Source organism: Lygodium microphyllum, chromosome 22 (assembly GCF_053477565.2).
Source record: "Lygodium microphyllum isolate KBCC chromosome 22, Lygodium_microphyllum_v1.1.10, whole genome shotgun sequence".
In the NCBI taxonomy this organism is placed as follows: Eukaryota; Viridiplantae; Streptophyta; class Polypodiopsida; order Schizaeales; family Lygodiaceae; genus Lygodium; species Lygodium microphyllum.
Genome location: NC_141156.1, coordinates 133123065 through 133141855, shown reverse-complemented (window position 1 = coordinate 133141855; position 18791 = coordinate 133123065).

The following is an 18791-nucleotide window of genomic DNA, read 5'->3' as shown; positions in this document are numbered from 1 at the left end:
TACACTTGAATATTAAAGTCTAGCCCATGCAAAAAGTATTGCAACTAAGTAGTAGCTGGAATAGAAATATAGGTTTACATCTTACGAAATACTTCCTTTAGTTTCTTAGCATAGCCTCAAACATTCTCATGAGGTTCTTCATGTGTTACATTGAGAACATGTAGCCAGTACTACTGACCTCCCCTTTCAGGGGAAAACTCTCTTCAAAAATCCATAAAGATTAAATCAATCCTAGTTATGGTTCCAGCCTCTAGGCTATGATACCATACTGCAGCTCACCCTTTCAAAATCATATTAAAGAACATCATTAGATGTCCTTCATCTTGGATTTGATAGTTGAACATTAATTTTTGGAACTAGCTAATATGAAGTTTCACATCTTCCTCTACTAACCCATTAAAATTGGGTAGAGAAAATCCTAAGACTGCTACAAGTCCAACGTTCCTATTGCTAGGATTGCAATGGCTTGTGCCATGATGACTGGATTTGCTAAGGGATTCTGAACAATGAAAACTATTACTCCACTCAAAGTGGGATGACTAACTAGCTGAAGAGGAGAAGTTCCTAATGGGCATGTACCAAGCGCGTCTATAACGTACTAGAAATTCCTTCTTCTCCTAATGGGCTATTCGTGGAAATACGGATACTAAGACTCTTTCCTTGTAGGGATTTTAGACCACTCCTTTGCAAATAATATCTCCTAATAATTTTAGCTCACTATCTAACCCGTTCAGCTCTCTCTTGATTTTGAAGTAGGCCTTGACAGCCTTTTGAATCTATCTTACTGCCTTTTTGCATACACTAATAAATCGGTCCTTATCAATTGAGATTTGGAGACATTCATTTCCTAGCGGCTCCCAACAAACACACCACCTGTTGAGACCTAAAATGGGCCTGACACTAGCTCCAAGGCTCTAGCCAAGCCTCACTACACACCCAAACCACCCCACATAGCCTTGCAACCACAGGAGCATATAAGGGGTGTACTATTGTAACATTTCCTGTGCATAAGAACCCCCCCTTTTAAAATTTTAAAAATTTGTTCAAATTTTTTTACCTCTCTCTCTCTCCCTACTGACAGCATGTCAGGGAGAGAGAGAGAGAGAGAGGAAGTAAGAGAGAGAGAGGGATTAAGAGAGAGAGAGAGGGAGTAAGAGTGGGAGAGGGGACATGCACCCCCCAGGTGTAGGGGTGGCGGCCCGCCGGCGATCTCCCCCCATGAACCACCCCCTCCCCACTATATAAGGGGAGCCCCCCCCCCCCATGGTCTTCACCGTTGCCCCCCTGCTCCGCCTGAAATGCCTCCAGGTTGCCAGAACCACCAACTCCCTCATCATCATCATTTTCATCTTCATCACCATTCTCAGCACACGACGTTGTCAGGGCCCACTGTCAAAAAACAAGAAATTAAAAAAGCTTCTTAAGAAGATTCCTAGAAGCTTCCACTAAAAGCTTCTTAGGGGTGCTCCACCCGCAGATTGCGTGGAGGACACAATTCATGCATTCCCTTGCGGGAAGGAAGGACTGCCAACTTGCAGAGAATTTCAATACACCCTCCACCTACCTGACTTATTCCAAAATCCCAATTGCAATGGCCCCAAAGCACCACACAAGAGGAGCATGTGTGGGAGCAAGAGGAGCACGTGTAGGAGTCCCCACCCGAAGTGCAGGAATTGATAATACCCCTCCTGCGGATGTTTAGGCTCCATCAAATTCACCTCCTTCATTTCCACATGATATGGGTGCATTAAGTATAAATTCACATAGGAAAGACTTAATCGCATTGGAGATTTACTATACTTAAGTGCTTTGTTTTTTTAAAAAATATTATAGGAATGTTCCAAAAAGTTTTAAATTGCATGTGAAAGTACTTATAAATCTTGCACCATCATGATGAAATGTTATTGCATTTTTGAATATATGGTTCATGTGTTAAAAGATGCACTTATGCAATAATGTCCTAGTTGCAACTCACATATAGGTTAAATATATATTGCAATGTTCTTGTGCATTGGAAGGTTTGCATTGGGCAATTTATGTTGGCAAGAATGAATTATGTTGTATACAATGAATTTGTGCAATAAAAATCCCTTGCGATGATCGTAAATAGGTTAATTCATAGAAGGATGTTTAATTAAAGAATAGATAGTTGCTATGGAGAGGAATAAAAGAGTTATATTTTCGCATAAGCAACTGCATTCTATTTTGCATGACTTGCATGGGTAAAGAAAATATTATGTTTTTATTTCAATATCATTGTAAATGTACATAGCATAACTTGCATGCATAAGTAAATGTATGAAAAGAAAAAGGGTTATATCTTATTTGATGAAAAGCATATAGGATGCAATACACATAAAGTGATAGTTATATTCAATATGAAAAGATAGGTGCTTGCAGAGTTAATCCAATGTTATCATACTTAGATCATTCTATGTTGTGAGTAAGAGAGGGTACTAGGCCTTAGGACACGAATACTAGTAAAATCGACAAACAAAGGATGTTAAGCGACCAAGCGAATTGCTTGCAAATTGTCATTACAACCTTAGACTACGGAACAAGGATGCTTCCCTAGTCCATGATAAATCGATAGGTCAAACTCTACGTTGGATTATCGATCAAGACCTACACCTTGGATATTTGGAGAGGATAATTTCAAACAATCATCGGATTGTCTGATTGGACAATCTTACCAGGGACAAGTGTTCCATAAAGGAAAAGGGCGTGATATTAGGATTCTTGTCTTAAAGATCAAAGGACCAAACGATAAAATCTCACAATCTTCAACCTAGTGGGACTAGGGTTTTGGATTGGGGTCAATGGGACTCCCAAATCCTATATCTTAATCAAAGATTGTTATATGATAGGAGATGTAATTCCTCAAGATATGTACTGCTACCTATCTCATGCATTAAGTCTGCAAGGTCATATGCTATTGCAATTAAATCATACGATGACACTACTACATCCTAGGCCAAGAAAGGCGAGTTCTAATTACAAGTCAAATTTGTTAAGAGTTGAGTAGTCACCCTACTATAACTCTCTCTCTTGGGGACTGATTTATCAAACTTAGGGCAATTGTGAACTGCCAAGAAGCAAATTGACCAACCAAGGATGACGGGGTTGTCCAAGATCTATTTGACTATAGTACAAGGAAACCTAAGATAATGATAATTGGGGTCAGTAGTGTATAAACCCTAACCCAAAGAAAAAGGGTAAACAAGCAACCTAGCTTTCCAAGCCCTTGGAATCTCGCCAAGTCACGAATGATCTAGGATCGAATGCTGGGAGTATTCGGGAAGAAGGAATCACACCTTCGTAGTTGGTTGTACGAACGACCACAGAAATGATCGTGATTGTACATTTAGATACATTGTTTGAACTTCTTTGCTCAAGGAACTAATTCAAGTCCAAACACTTAATGCTTCAGGTTAATATCCGGGAGGGAGAGGCACGTTCAGTTACCTTCGAGTGCCTGCTTGGCCCTATCCAAGGGGGTTGTTAGCCGCGCCTGGTACATGGACCAAACCCGCCGCAAGAGGTCTCTCTATGGGTGCTTCTTGGAGTGGGAGGACACTTGTGTGCTAGGGGAGGCTCTGGCCATAAATTCCTTGCCTCTGGATCCCACACAAGAGGCTGATGTGACTCGAGATGGGATCTTGAGGCCCGTGTACTAGTCTACGGGCGAAACTTGGAGTAGTAATCCTGATGATTGCTGGGATAGCCTTTGGGCAAGATACTTGATGTATTCCAAGACTATGATAAATAAAGATCAAATATTTGAAAAAGGAACTTTCTTGACATTGTTTTTTTTAATGTCAGTGCCTAAGTTACATGAAGGAACCTGTGTTTAATTTGGTTAATGAAGGAAGCTGCCTTTGCATGTCAAACATAATGTGGTAGATAATTAGATAACTAAGCAACCTAAGGAAAGTGTGATGGACGTGACTTGGGTCCGTCCTACGAAAGGGTGGTCCTAGTTAGCTGGGAACTTTTTTGAAAAGACGTGACAACGAAACTGTGAAGACCTAGAGTCAGTAGAGTTAGAATCCCAATTTATGCTATTTTAGGGAAGCGGAATGGGACTATGCCTTATGGGCAGAAAGGTTGAGCTTTGCATCCCTCTCAATTTCCATTCTCCATGAACCAAGTGCAGCATAAATCCACTTCGACTCTGTTGTTCCTACACAAAGTGGTTCATCTAGAGCTTGACGCTAGCTACTTCCCAGAGACTTGGCTGATAGGAAAAAAAAAACCCTGACTTCAGGTCGGTCCTAAGTGGAAACGGTCGGATACTTCCACTTCGGGGTAGACTCGGGAAGACCTAGATCGCAAACCCTATGACATTCCTTGCGAGTGCCAACTGGCGCTTCCTAAACTCTCTACCCGATGGGCTGCTAAGACGTGTCCCACAAGTGGACAAGAGAACATGTTACAGTTGGTATCAGAGTGAACCAACGAGATCTAAAGATTATAAGGGAAGTTATTGGAGGAAAATAAAGGGAATAAGGGGATAAACGGGGGAGGGTGAGTAGAATAGAGCAGTGTTTTCTATTGAAAACATTTCTTTACTCACTTATAGATGCTAGGTTGCAGAGTCATGAAGCATGGAGCAAGTTTTTGGTGTTCCATGTCATGTTCATGACTGCAATGCATGCTTCAAATTATCGTTAGAGGCTTCGCATGATGAATATTTTGGACCGCATCTATAATCCTTCACCCCTGTATGAGGAGTGGAGATGGACGGGAGACTCATGGATATACTATATAGCAGCCCACCGACTCGCGTACCTTCAGACCAACTTGAAGAGAATCAAGTGGATGGAGGATTTAAAGATCGTGAAGCTGTTCATCTTTGTCAAAGATCACGTGAACGCAACTTTGCATATTAGCGGTCGGCAAGTCAAGCAGAACAAGTATGTCTATGAAAAAGTGACCCAGGTGATCTCTGCTGATGACAGAATCAAAGTGTTAGGGCACTATGAGAAGAACGGGTATCAAAGGAAGGGATACCCCAAGCTTCCTATGACTTACTGTTTCCTAAAAATCCATGACCCCACTCCATATTATTATTCCATCCGTGTAGTCGATTGTAACACAATCCTATTTTCCCCTTACTAATGTATCAATCAACCTGTCCTACTTATCCAAAATAAATGTACTCAAGGGGTTATGCCTTCATGAATAAATAAGACTTTTTACAATTGTCAATCTTGATCATAAATGTTAACTAAGGTGTTAAGTGATTAAATCACTTAGCTAAAAAGCTGTGCTAGTCATATTAACTTAATATGAGAATGTATGATAAGATGCTAACATAAAGAATCTTATTGTTCAGATGCAACCCCAAGCGCAGGTTCCAAATCCGACTCCTGCACTAAGCCCAGCTACGGCTCAAGAGAAGAAATTCCTTCTCAAACAAATTAAGCCACCCGAGTTTGATAGCAAGGGAAGGACTGTTCAAGCCGATGCCAAGATCTGGATTGAGTCCATGGCGGACTATTTTGAGGTAGTAGGAACTGCACCTGCTAACCAAGCCATGCTTGCCAAACTTAAGCGAAGAGGCGAAGCGAAACTTTGGTGGAAATAGTGGCGCAGAGACCAAGCGATATCAGAGAGGTCAATCACTTGGAATAAGCTTAAGGAAGCTGTGTGAGGTAGGTATCTACCACCTGCCTACGGCACACAAAAGATGGATGAATTCTATGACTTGAAGTAGCCAGGATTATCCCTTAAAGCATATTATTCGAAGTTCGTCTCACTCCTAAAGTATGCACCTCCAATGGATATGACACAATAGGTGTAGAAATTCTATATTGGGTTGAATCCACCCATAAACACTCGATTGGAATCAATGTGCCCAACGGACCTACAAGATGCACTCATTCGAGCTGCTCCAATAATACAGGAGATGCAAACCAAACCAAGGAACAACAGGATTTGGCCTTACAAGGATCAAAATAAGGGCATGTCTAAGGCTCAGACTAAGAGAGCACAGGGTCAGAATCAGGTCCAAAGAAAGAAAACTAGAGTCAATGCTGTCAACAACTTTGTTCCAACACAAAGCAATGATCGCAACCCGCGTTACTTCCATTGCAACGAGCCTGGACGCTTCAAGAGGGAGTGTCCCAAGCTTGGCAGAGGGCATTGCCAAGGGCAATTCCAAGGTCAAAATAGAGCCGCTCATGGCCAAGGAACCACCGTTATGGCTAGAGGGAGAACCTCCAATGTTTCCATCAAGGAGCTAGACAATGAAGAAGATCCATCCATGGATGTTGACATTGAGAGAGCAACGGTTCACACCACTCTTCATAAGAAGGGTCCGAATCGCCAATTCTCAGTGATTCAAACACCATGAGAATATCAAGGTAAAAGCTTCAAAACCTTGATTGACTGTGGCAGTACACATTTATTTATTTCACCAACTTATGCAAAAAGATTAGGGATAGCCACAATAGATGCACCTACTTTACTTGTGGAATTAGCAAATGGTCGCGAGGTCACTCATACTAGGCAAACTGCTAAGGTGAAATTCCTACTAGGTGGAAAGCCAACTTCTATGAGATTCATGGTAATGAACCTAGGTGTCCACGAATGTTTACTCGGAATGGATTGGCTAATACCTAATGATGCCCACATCCATTGTGGGAAGGTCCAAGTCTCCTTCCGCGATTCTAAAAGGGAACTAGCCATGACTCAAGGTGAGGCTGGTAAGCCAAAAATACAGTTGGCAAAAGAAACACTAATAATAAAAGGTGTTCAAAAGGGTCTACCTATCTATCTGATTAAGCTGAATAAGCTAGATCGGAATCAAGAATATGGAGAAGAACCTTCATGGTTAAAGGAATATGCGGACGTATTCCCCAAAGATTTGATGGAACTTCCTCCCCAAAGGAAAGTCGACCACGAAATCAAACTTGTGCCAATAGCTGCATTGGTTGCAAAGAGGCCATATAAGATGTCCATCCTGGAAGCTATCAAACTGAAAGAGCAACTCAAGCAACTATTAGACCAAGGCTGCATCCGTCCTAGCAGTTCTCCATGGGGAGCTCCAGTGTTGTTCCAAAAGAAGAAAGATGGAACGCTTCGCCTATGCATTGACTACAAAGGTTTGAACCAAGCAACCATAAAAAATAAATACCCCATTCCAAGAATAGATGAATTACTTGACCATCTTCAAGGGGTAAAGATCTTCTCAAAGATAGATCTCAGATTTGGATATTATCAGATAAGGATCAAAGAAGAAGATATCCTGAAGACTACATTCATTACAAGGTATGAACACTTCGAATTCCTAGTGATGTCATTTGGGCTGACGAATGTTCCTGCTACCTTCAACAGGTTAATGCAGGATATCTTTAGGCCCTATCTTGATGACTTCGTACTCGTCTTTTTTGACGATACCCTAGTCTACTCAAAACAGGAAAAAGATCATGAACCCTAGCTTTGCATTGTTCTTGAAACAATGAGAGCACACAAGCTTTATGCCAAGAAGAACAAGTGCACATTTTTCAAGCGATAGATTGAATATCTGGGATTCATTGTATCAGCAGAAGGAATTTCAGTAGATCCAGCTAGACATTCTAGAATGGCCAACACCAACTTCTGTCAAGGAAATACGTAGTTTTCTTGGGTTGACAGGGTGGTACAGAATTTTCATCAAAGATTATGCTTTGATTGCAGCACCTCTGACTGATCTACTAAAGAAGCAAGTAGCAATTGTATGGTCACCTACTGGACAGACCAACTTTGACAAACTAAGGCAAAGCTTAGTATCAGCACCCATCCTAAAACTTCCTGATCTTAATAAGGAGTTTGAAGTGGTAACTAATGCTAGTGCACTTACTTTAGGATGTGTACTTATGCAAGAAGGTCACCCCATAGCATATTCTTTAAGAAAATTGAAGAGCCATGAAAGGAATTATGCTACCCACGACCTGGAGCTGTTGGCTGTCATCCATGCTCTCAAACTTTGGAGACATTACTTGCTAGGTAACAAACTTTCTTTAGTAGCGAACCACAAGAGCCTTAGATGGATTTTCACTCAGAATGAGCTCAATATGAGGTGACGTCGATGGATCGAAGTGCTGGAAGAATATGATTTTGAAATCAAATATAGGCATGGAAAAGAGAATGTAGTTGCCGATGCACTCAGTCGCAAGGCATTTCTAAATTCTCTCATTTTTCAAGATCCATCAACAGCAAGGTCTTTAGCCACAAAGGTATCAATGCCAAACAACCCGATTCTTGAGCTAGCAAAAGAAGGGGCATATCATGACCCAGCCTATCAGAAAATGCTAAGGGAGATCCCCATAAAGGATCAAGACTCGAAGCTAAAGACGAAGTATCAAGAATTCTCCATCAGTAATGGACTTGTCTACTTTAGAACAAGATTATGTATCCATGCAAACCAAACTCTCAAGCAGAAGATACTTTGGGAAGCCCATGACTCCCCTTTCTCAGGGCATCCTGCTTATGCTAAGACCCTTAATACGGTCAGAAAGAGCTATTATTGGGAAAGGCTCAAGGGAGATGTACTCAAATATGTCACGGAATGTTTGTCTTGTCAACGCATTAAGGTAGAACATGTTAAAATTCCTGGAAAATTGCAACCACTTGACATTCCACAAATGAAATGGGAGTTCATTCGTATGGAATTTATTGGCTTGCCCCAAGTTCAGGGAGGATATAACTCTATTTTGGTTGTAGTAGATATGCTTACCAAGGTCACATATCTCATCCCTGTCAAGACGAACTATAAAGCTTCAGACATAGCAAGATTATTCATCAAGGAAATATTCAAACTTCATGGGTTACCCAGAAGAATCATTAGTGATCGTGACTCTCTTTTCACATCACACTTCTAGAGGGCTATCTTTGAGGCTATTGGAACTCAACTCTATTTCAGCACAGCTTACCATCCCCTAACTGATGGTCAAACAGAACGAGTCAATCAAGTCATTGAAGATATGCTTAGGGCATACTGTTGTCGCAAACCCAAAAAGTGGATTCAACACTTACCACTGGTTGAGTTTGCTTACAATGCTTCTTACCAATAAAGTATTCAGGTGACCCCTTTCCAAGCATTGTATGGGCATGATTGTCGTATCCCTTTGAACTTCTCAGATCCAACATTGAGGGTAGAAGCTTCAAGACAGATGCTGGAAGACATGGATGATCAAATCAAATCAATAAGACAAGACATTCAAGCTACCAAGGATAGACAGAAGGCCTACGCTGACTTGAAACGACAAGATAGATCCTTTGTCAAAGGGGATATGGTCTTCATCTGTGTACACCCTAAAAAGAGTTCACTGTCCTTGGGAGAGTACAAGAAGCTAAATCCGAGGTATTGTGGACCTTATAAGATCATCAAGTGCCTAGGGCCTAATGCTTACAGACTACAGCTGCCTGCAACTCTAAAGATTCATAATGTATTCCATATTAGCCTATTGAAAAAGTATCTACCTAATCTGAATCATGTACTTGATGATCAACAAATTGTAATGCCTAGCCAAGCAGTCCTTGAGCTATGGCCTGATAGAATCCTAGATGTTAGGGAGAGTCATTTGAGATCAAGGACCTTGAGAATACCTCATCCAATGGAAATATTATCCCGAAGAGGATGCCACCTGGATGGATGAAAATATTCTCAACCAACAATACCCCCAGATCTTCTCGAGATGAGGACATCTCGATCCCTCTAAGGGGGAGAGGATGTAACATTTCTCATGCATAAGAACCCCCCTTTTAAAATTTTAAAAATTAGTTCAAATTTTTTTACCTCTCTCTCTCTCCCTACCAACAGCATGTTGGGGAGAGAGAGAGAGAGGGAGTAAGAGAGAGAGAGGGAGTAAGAGTGGGAGAGGGTGCATGCACCCCCCAGGTGTAGGGGCGGCGGCCGTCAAACGGCCATCTCCCCCCCATGAATGTAATATTTCCATTTTGAAATATTAAATGACCCTAGACCCCACACACCCCGCGCAAAAAGCAACCCAAAGTAATCTCCCACAACGATAAAAGTTGATGGCTAAGTGCTCCCTCCGCGTGCATCAACGAACTCCAATCCACGTTGTGCATAAGAGACTGTGGCTAAAAACCCATAGCCCATGTAGAAACACCCCTTCAAGGGGGGAAAAAAGGGATAATGGATAAATTTTTGCAATTTTTTTTATTATTAACCCTCTCCCCTTCAGCTTTTGCATGGCGGGGAGAGGGAGTATGGGTAATGGCATGGAGGGGCATGGGGGAGGAGGGCATGCACCCTGCCACATGTGTGCCTACCCTCCCCCCTTAGAGATATATGAACCCCCCTCTCTCAAGCTTGAGAGGGAGGAAGGGGGAGAAGGATCGTGCCGTGTTGTTGCTGTGGAGGAAACTGCCACCGTCGCCCTGTGGAAGCCACCGCCTGCTGCCGCTGTACCTTGCCGCCTTCATCAACATCATCATCATCATTATCATCTTCATCCTCATCCTTATCATATCCCTCATCACTTTCTCCATCCCATGTCATTTGCTGTGATAGAAGCTTAGAAGCTTCTATTGGAAGCTTCCAATAAGGCTTCCATAAGCCTTATTCACCCATACCTCTCGGGTTTTTAAAACCGAGTTTGTAAGGCTTGATTCTTGCAAAGAGGAGTAAATTCACGGGCATAAGGGAGTTTTGGAAATTGGATAAAAGGCAAGGAGAGTTTTCTGAGTTGAGATCTATATCATCGATGGCTCCTAAGCAAAAGTTGTGAGGCGCACACGTGGGAGCTTCCAACCCGAGTACACGAGTGGACAACACCTCGATTCTTAATGCCTAGGTTCTAATAACATTCCCACATGAAAGGATGCATTAACCATGTCTTTAATTCTCGTAGGCAAGTTTGAACACATGGGAGAATTCATATACTCGCATCGAATTACCAAGTTAAGTTGCATGACGAGTACTTGCATGGTCAAGGGCAGTTGCATTCTTGAACGCATATTGCATAAGTTAAAAGGTGGATTTTTCTAAAGGCATCATTGTTTCCTCGCGAAAAGAACAACACATATAACACATAATACACTTAGGTAATAATTTCCTAGTTGTGACTCGTGTGTGAGATCATCTGAGATGCCCATTGAATGATGTCCAAATAGTCACAATGCATGGAAAGGAAATTTTGAACTTTGCAAATTGCATGCGAAGATGGTTACATTTTAGGTCGGGTTAAGTAATAAAAGGAAGGATTAAATCAAGGATGAACTCATGGCATTCGCTCATGCATAGAGTTCCTTTATCAAAGTTTGAATGCATCTTCATTAAAAATATTAAAAACTTTGATTTTGTTGCATCAACAAAGGGTTTATAAGAGTTAGCTCTAGATTGTCAATCATTATAGTTTAGGGCAAGGAAAAGTAACGATCATTGTAGATCTCATAGCTGCATAAAGGGAAAAGGTCTATGGTCTTGAAATCGCATTTAATGATGCATCACACCTATACTGTAGTTATTTACATCTTTAGGGAAAGTATTTGCATCTCTAAGAAAAGATCACCTCTTGTCATAAGACAATTAAGTCAATTAGGTATATCGCTTGTAATTGTGTAACTCACATGGGATTCATAAAGGCATAAATAGTTAGTACGACGAACACCTCAATGTGCTAAGAAGGGTTAAGCTATGATAAAATCCTGCCTAGTATCACACTTGGGTTGCTGACTTAATACTTCCAATCTTAAAGGTCCTACCCACATTCACGGAATGTTAGGGTTAGCTAAATGCCCATGCAAGAATGATCTAGGGTTCTCACCCTAAGGATCAATTGACCAAATACTAGACTTCTGTATAAATTTAGGAACCCTAGGGCCAAAGCGTTATCGGCCTACTAGGGTTAAGGTTGGGTTGGGTCAAGAGGACTCCCAAGTCCTTATCTTGATCAAAGGTATTCTTGATCAAGAAAGACCGTACGAAGAAAGATATAATCCCACAAGTCAGATACTGACACAAGCTGCAACACCATACGATCTTGTGTCTAAATCACAGAATAGTATTGACACTCCTTGGACCAAGTTGGCGAGTTCTAAGGACAAGTCAAATTTTCTAGAGGATGAGTAGTCATCCTGCTACATCACTCTTCCTTGGGCTGATTTTCCAAGTTAGGGGAATTACGAATTTGCCAAGAAAGAAATTGACCAACGAAGTTAGGGTGACGAGGTTGCCCAAGATTTATTGACTAAGATATAAGGATACCTAAGGTAGTAACAATTTGGGTTAACAGGGTATAAACCCTAACCCAAGGAAAAAGGATAAACAAGCAACTAAGCTTACGAAACCCTTGGGATCTTGCCAAGTCACGATTGATCCCGGATTAAATACTGGATGTATTCGGAGAGGAAAATTCACACCTTAGAAGTTGGCCGTATAAACGACCACTGGAGTGCTTGTGTTTGTACACTTAGGAGCACTGTTTGTACTTCTTTGATCAAGAAACTATAATTAATGCTTCAGATTGAAAGCCTAGAGGGAGAGGCAATATCAGTTACCTCCGATTGTTTGCTTGACCCTATCCAAGGGGGTTGTTAGCTGCGCCGGGTACATGGACCGAACCCGCCGCGAGAGGTCTCTCCGTGGGTGCTACTTGGAGCAGGAGGATGCCTGGGTGCTAGTGGGGGCTCTGGCCGTAAATCACTTGCCTCTGAATCCTGCACAAGAGGCCAACGTGACTCAAGATGGGATCTCGAGGCCCGCATAACTAGTCAACGGGCGGAACTTGGAATAGCGATCCCTGAGGATTGCTGGAATAGCCTTTGGGTGGATTATTTGATGTATTCCAAAGACTGATAAATAAATATCAAATGTTGAAAAGGAACTTGTTTGACATTGTTTTTTCTATGTCAATGCCTAAGTTACGTGAAGGAATCGGTGATTAATTGGCTAATTAAGGAAGCTATTTTTACTTGTCAAATTAAATGTGGTAGGTAATTAGATAAGTAAAGCAACTCAAGGAAAGTGCCGTGGATGTGACCCTGGGTCCGTCGTATGGAAGGGTGGTCCCGATTGGCCGGGAACTTTTCTAAAAGGAATTGACAGCAAGGTAACAATGACCTAGAATCTATAGTGTTAGAGTCCCGATTTGTGCCATTTTAGGGGAATGGAATGGGACTATGCCTTAGGGGCAGAGAGGTCGAGCTTTGCATCCCTCTCGTTTTCCATTCTCCTTGAACCAAGTGCAGCATGAATCCGCCTCGACCATGATGTTTCTGCGTAAAGTGGTTTGTATGGAGCTCGACGCTAGCTACTTCCTAGAAACTGGACTATTACGGAAACCATGATTCAGGTCGATCCTAAGTGGGAACTGTCAGAATGCTTCCGCTTTCTAGTAGTGAGAGTGGAGTTTTGAGCTCGGGATGTGCCTAAAAGTTGCCAAAAAAATCCAGAATTTAGGGAAAAAATATTCGACATCGAAGGCGGCGGCTGCAGCTAGGACGATTTTAAGCACCAAGTGAAAGACAGCTTTTAAAAGGCGCCCGAGCGACACTTGTGGCTTTTTTATAAATTTTTTGACTGCCTGCGGGATGTCGGGAGCTGCCAATCACTGCAGGATGCCAAGATGGACGCGCAGAATTTTTCAGAGAGGCTGAAACGGAGCCCAGACGAGGAAGAGGCCACAAATTGGCCAAGATACGAAAATGTGGACAACTTTAGAACCAAAGGGGGGGAGCCCTTTGGGACCTTTAATCCCCCCCCCCCCCCCCCCCCCCCAATTCTTATGCAAAAAATGTGAAGGAAACGTGGAGAGATGGCGTGAAGATGGCGCCGAAAATTGCGCCCCCCCCTCATGAATCTTGATTTCTAGGCTACAAAGAACCCATGCAACCGACAATATCCCGGCAACTTCTTCCTCTTGCCTGACTCTATCGCTGGTCTTCACACAAGATATCGCTGTTCGAATGAAGAGATCAGAATCTAGTATTTCTCTCTCCTCCCTCTCTCTCCCCTCTATGGGCTGTTCATGTGCACCATCTTGAAGAAGGAACAGGGTGGAAGAATGAAGGAAATGGTGATGGTGATGGATGGAGATGCCGAAGATTGAAGTACAGCATTCGATTGAGAGCAATGGAGGCTCTATCTGCTGGTTATGTAGTAATTTAAGGCGTCTCGGGTAACGTAAAAACACAATATGACCATTTTTATGAAGAAAATGAAGGTTTTTTGATAGTTTATGATGAAAATTATGTTCTTATTGGAAAAACAATTATTTGTGTGTTGATTGCATGATGATCAATTGCTGTGTATAAAAAAATGTTTGTTTTGCAATGATTTACATGCTCTATTTAATTTTCATAAACCCGAAATGCGGTTTTTAAGCGGTAAAATGGTAGTTCTTTCGTTTCGGGTGGGTGAAATATGTTCCCATGGGGAGAAAATGGAAAATAAATTGAATGTTAGTATGCTGAAGTGATTGGAACAAGAAAAATCAAAAAATAGCATTGTTTATAAGCAAATAAATCAAGAAAATGGAGAAAATAAAGGGAAAAAGAGAAAAACACCTTACAAAAATAAGAAAAATTATAATGATTGTTTGTGGATGTGTGGTAGTGGCAAAGCATGAGGTTTGGCCTCAGTTTGCCCTATCTCCTTGTCAAAGTTTGTGATTTATCGCTTTTTATACATCAAAACATGACAAAATGAACCTCTATACCTATGCAATGAAAGCAATACCTAAACGTAGGGGATTGGGATGTTTGAATGGTGTGATTTGCATGCTGATTATTGCTGATTTTTTGATGCATTTCATGACATAGGGTTTGGTGTATTTTAATTAAGATGATAGTAGCATGAGTGTTGTCTCGGTGCTATCCTTACATCGTCGCAACGGGTTAGTAAGTGAATTGGAAAGCCTGGTTTTGCAGCACATGTCTCTGATTGAAAATTATGTTTGAGCACTTTAGAATCATCCACTTTTGCATGTGCATGTTAACCATGGTATCAAAATAAAAGGAGTGGATGCATAGCACCTATTTTCAATGATGATGACCTACGCTTGAGTGGGGAAAGGCAACCTAAGCCGTAGGATAGACGTTCGTTTCTTGGGGAAGTATTTGGAAAGGACACATGGTATCTCCTGGAATACTTTGAAAATGAAAGAGTGGAGTTTGTTCATTTGTTCTATATGTTGAGCAGCGCATCAAGGGACCAATCCCTGCGATGTAGGAGGGCTATAGTGAGGCCGCAGTGATTTCACCGAGAGGTTTCCTCCCATGTATGTGATTATCGTGGCATTTATTGCCAATGTGTATGGGTTCTCCCTCTATGGAGTTTATAGAAAGGGAAACGTTGGACTACAAAACTATAAGCGTATAGATTAGGCTTTAGTCCTTTAGGAGCAAATAGATGCTCCTAGCCTGCGAGGCTGTGTGGGTGTGCTTGTCTGTTATGAGCATGAGGTCCGGCTAGTGCCATAGCCAGTGCCGGCACATTTGGGGTCCCATCAGTGGTGCGCTTGCCGAGAGCTGCCAACAAGTGGTGGTTCTCGAATCTAGGGTTTTTAGGGGCCAAATAGTTGGTTTATGTCCTCTACAAGGACCGTCAAGCCGAAATACAAAAAGCAAAATGTGCTGAGAGGACTAGACGGCGGTTGGAGATTGTAAGTCATTATCCTCCTCAAAGGAGTAGCCCAATATGCATAAAAGGCAATGGCCTTAGTAACCCAACTGCTACACATAGTCCTTTAGGTGTAGAAGGAAGCACAAGTTCTTCCTCTCTTCCACCAAGTCAACCCACTTCAAGTGGGGGTGTGATCCCATCAGTCCAAACTCCTATTGTCAATCCGATTGTCATCATGGCACAACCCATTGCAATTCCTGCAGGGAGGCTAGATTTGCCAGCGTTAGGAGTGCCTTTGCCCATTTTTAATGGGTTAGTCGAAGAAGATGTGGAGTTTCACATTTGTGAATTCCAAAGATTAATGTTTAATTACCGCATCCAAGATGAGGGACATCTTATGATGTTCTTTAACATGACATTAAAAGGAAGGGTTGTAGTATGGTATCATAGCATAGAGACTGGAACCATAACTACAATCGACCAATTTTATGCAGCTTTCCGAGGAGAATATGCCCCTGAAAGAGGTGGCCAATACTGGTTGCGTGTTTTGAATGTAACATGCCAAGACCCCCATGAGAATGTGAAAGCCTATGCCAAGAAGCTTAAGGAAGTGTTTTATAAGTTACAAACTTGCATTCCTATTCCATTGGCTTTCCAATTGCAATACTTCTTGCATGGATTAGATTTCAATATTCAGGTATAATTGAGCAGTGTGGCTTTGGCTGATATAGACACCGCCATCACATGAGCAGAAGGAGTAGAGTCACGATTACAAACGGCCTACTCCTCTTGAATAAATCTTAATGCGGGTCTAGTACCTGGAGGCAATTTACCATTGATGAATGGAAGTCAAGGGATGCCTATGAATAACCCTAATGGAAGAAGAAGCATGGTTCAAAATGTACCTTTGCTGCCAGCTCCTCCCAGTGTGACTATGCCTATGGCTAGTCAGTTGGCTCCACCAAATGTTGGAGGCCAAGTTTCGAACCCTAATGTGGTTCTTGTGAGTCCACAACCAATGCCCAATCAAATTGTTAGGCCAATGGAATAACGGATAGACAATCAAGGCTATGAGTCGAGTACCTCTAATATCCTTGGTGAAGTTAAGAATATGATGAAGCACTACACTAACATGATTTCTGAACAATATCCGCAAATAGCTGTTGACGTTAATTTCCTAAAGAAGCAGCAGAATCTGATAGGGATTCGACGCCCTAAAGATGGTGGTCCATCAATATTCCGCAATAAGTGGTGTGGCAGACAACATTTCCCTAGAAACTATCAAAATGTTAAATGTGATATTTGTGGGAAGTCGGGCCACTTAGCCGCTACCTGTTGGAGTAAGATTAGTTCCCTCCAACAAGGGAGTAAACAGCCAGGTCCAGTTAATCATAGAGTGCAAGGTAATAACCTCCAGCAAAATGATAGACCAAGACAAATACTGCAAAGGGGAAAGACCACTATAGAGGAGTTGCCACAAGGCAATGGAGTCAGCCTTATCGAGGCTGTACGTGTCAATGGCATTGAAACCTCTAACCTACGAGCTGTGACAAGAGGCCAAAAGGCTAAAGAGGGTGATAAAGATAATGCAAAACCGGTCAAGGGAAACCCTAAGCAAGGGGATAAGGGAATGAAAGTCCTAAATCCTGGCGTGGAAGGTGGACCTCTAAGGCCTGTTTGACAGAAAATTCGATCTAAAGAAGGATGAGGAAGTGCCAAGAAAGAAGGCAAGAGCTAAAAAAGAAGCACCAAAGCCAGTCTCGAGACCAAAAGAAAGGATGGTTTGGCGAGAAAAGAGAGCTTTGGCTACCTATCATGATTTTGATTTAGCAAGCTCTCTTTGCGAAGTCAAACCAGATGTAAACCTCTTACAATTGATTAAATTATCTCCAGGAGTACGCAAGGAATTCAAGAAGGTCATGTGTATTGGATATATTGTAGAACCTTTGGGCGTAGCACGAGTAGGGGAAGATTGGTTTGATCATGCTGAAAAGAATTGCCCTAGGGTTTCAGCATACGTGGATGGAATACTTGTGGAGCATGCTATCGTAGACACTGGGTCCTCCATCAATATCATGAGTTCAGACTTAATGGAGAGGTTGGGTCTAGGCATCCAAAAAGATAGCTCCACCCTTCTTAGAATGGCTGATGATAGTCTAAGGCAACCAGAAGGTTGCGTTACTAAAGTCCATGTTACAGTTGCAAGTGTAGAATGCTTTTTGGACTTTAGGGTGATAAGATTTGCAGGACGTCCTAGTTATCGAGTCTTGCTAGGTAGGCCTTGGATCTTACGACAGACTGTCAAGTCGATATACCCGCCAATCGAGTGGTTTTAGGTAGAGGTGCTAATCGAGTAATAGTCGATGCTTACCCTGAGTCTCCTCAAAGTAAGAGAGCTCCTTTATCCTTTACTGAATTAGAGATAGCAAATGATCCATCTGGTAGTGAGACATCATCCAACGATGAATCTAAAGAGGGGTCCACTACAGAGGATATTTATTAGATAACTCTAAATGAGCCGATAGAGCCGCAAGATAGGATAAGAAACGCGGATGTGATTGAGCTGGACCTTGGTACGCCAAATGATTCACGGCCAATTAAATTAGGTTCCATGCTCAGTTCAGCAGAAAGGGAGGACTATGTGTCCTTGATTCAAGAATTTTGCGACATCTTTGCTTGGAGTTATGATGAGTTGAGAGGCATTCCTCCCAGGTTGGCTATTCATACTATTCCTGTAAAAGAAGGTAGTCATCCTGTGCATCAGAAAGTAAGGCGTATGCCTTTTGAATTGAGGGACGGGCTGTTTGAGGAGTTACAGAAGTTACAGAAAGCTGGTTTAATCTTCCCTGTACAACACACAAAATGGTTTTCACCAGTTGTCATCAGGAAGAAGAAAAACAACCAGATCTGACTATGTGTAGATTTTAGAGAGCTGAATAAGCAGACGGTTAAGGATTACTACCCATTGCCATTTATTGACCAGATTTTGGATCAATTAACGGATAGGGAAATATATTCCTTTATGGATTGCTTTGTAGGTTACAACCAGATGGAAATTGCAGAAGAGGACAAGTTGAAAATAACTTTCATTACTGTTTTTGGTACTTTTGCGTGCCATGTGATGGCCTTTGGTTTGTGCAATGCACCCGGATCATGGCAACGAACAACAGACAATACCTTTGGTGACATCTCCCCAGATGAGTTGAAAGTATTT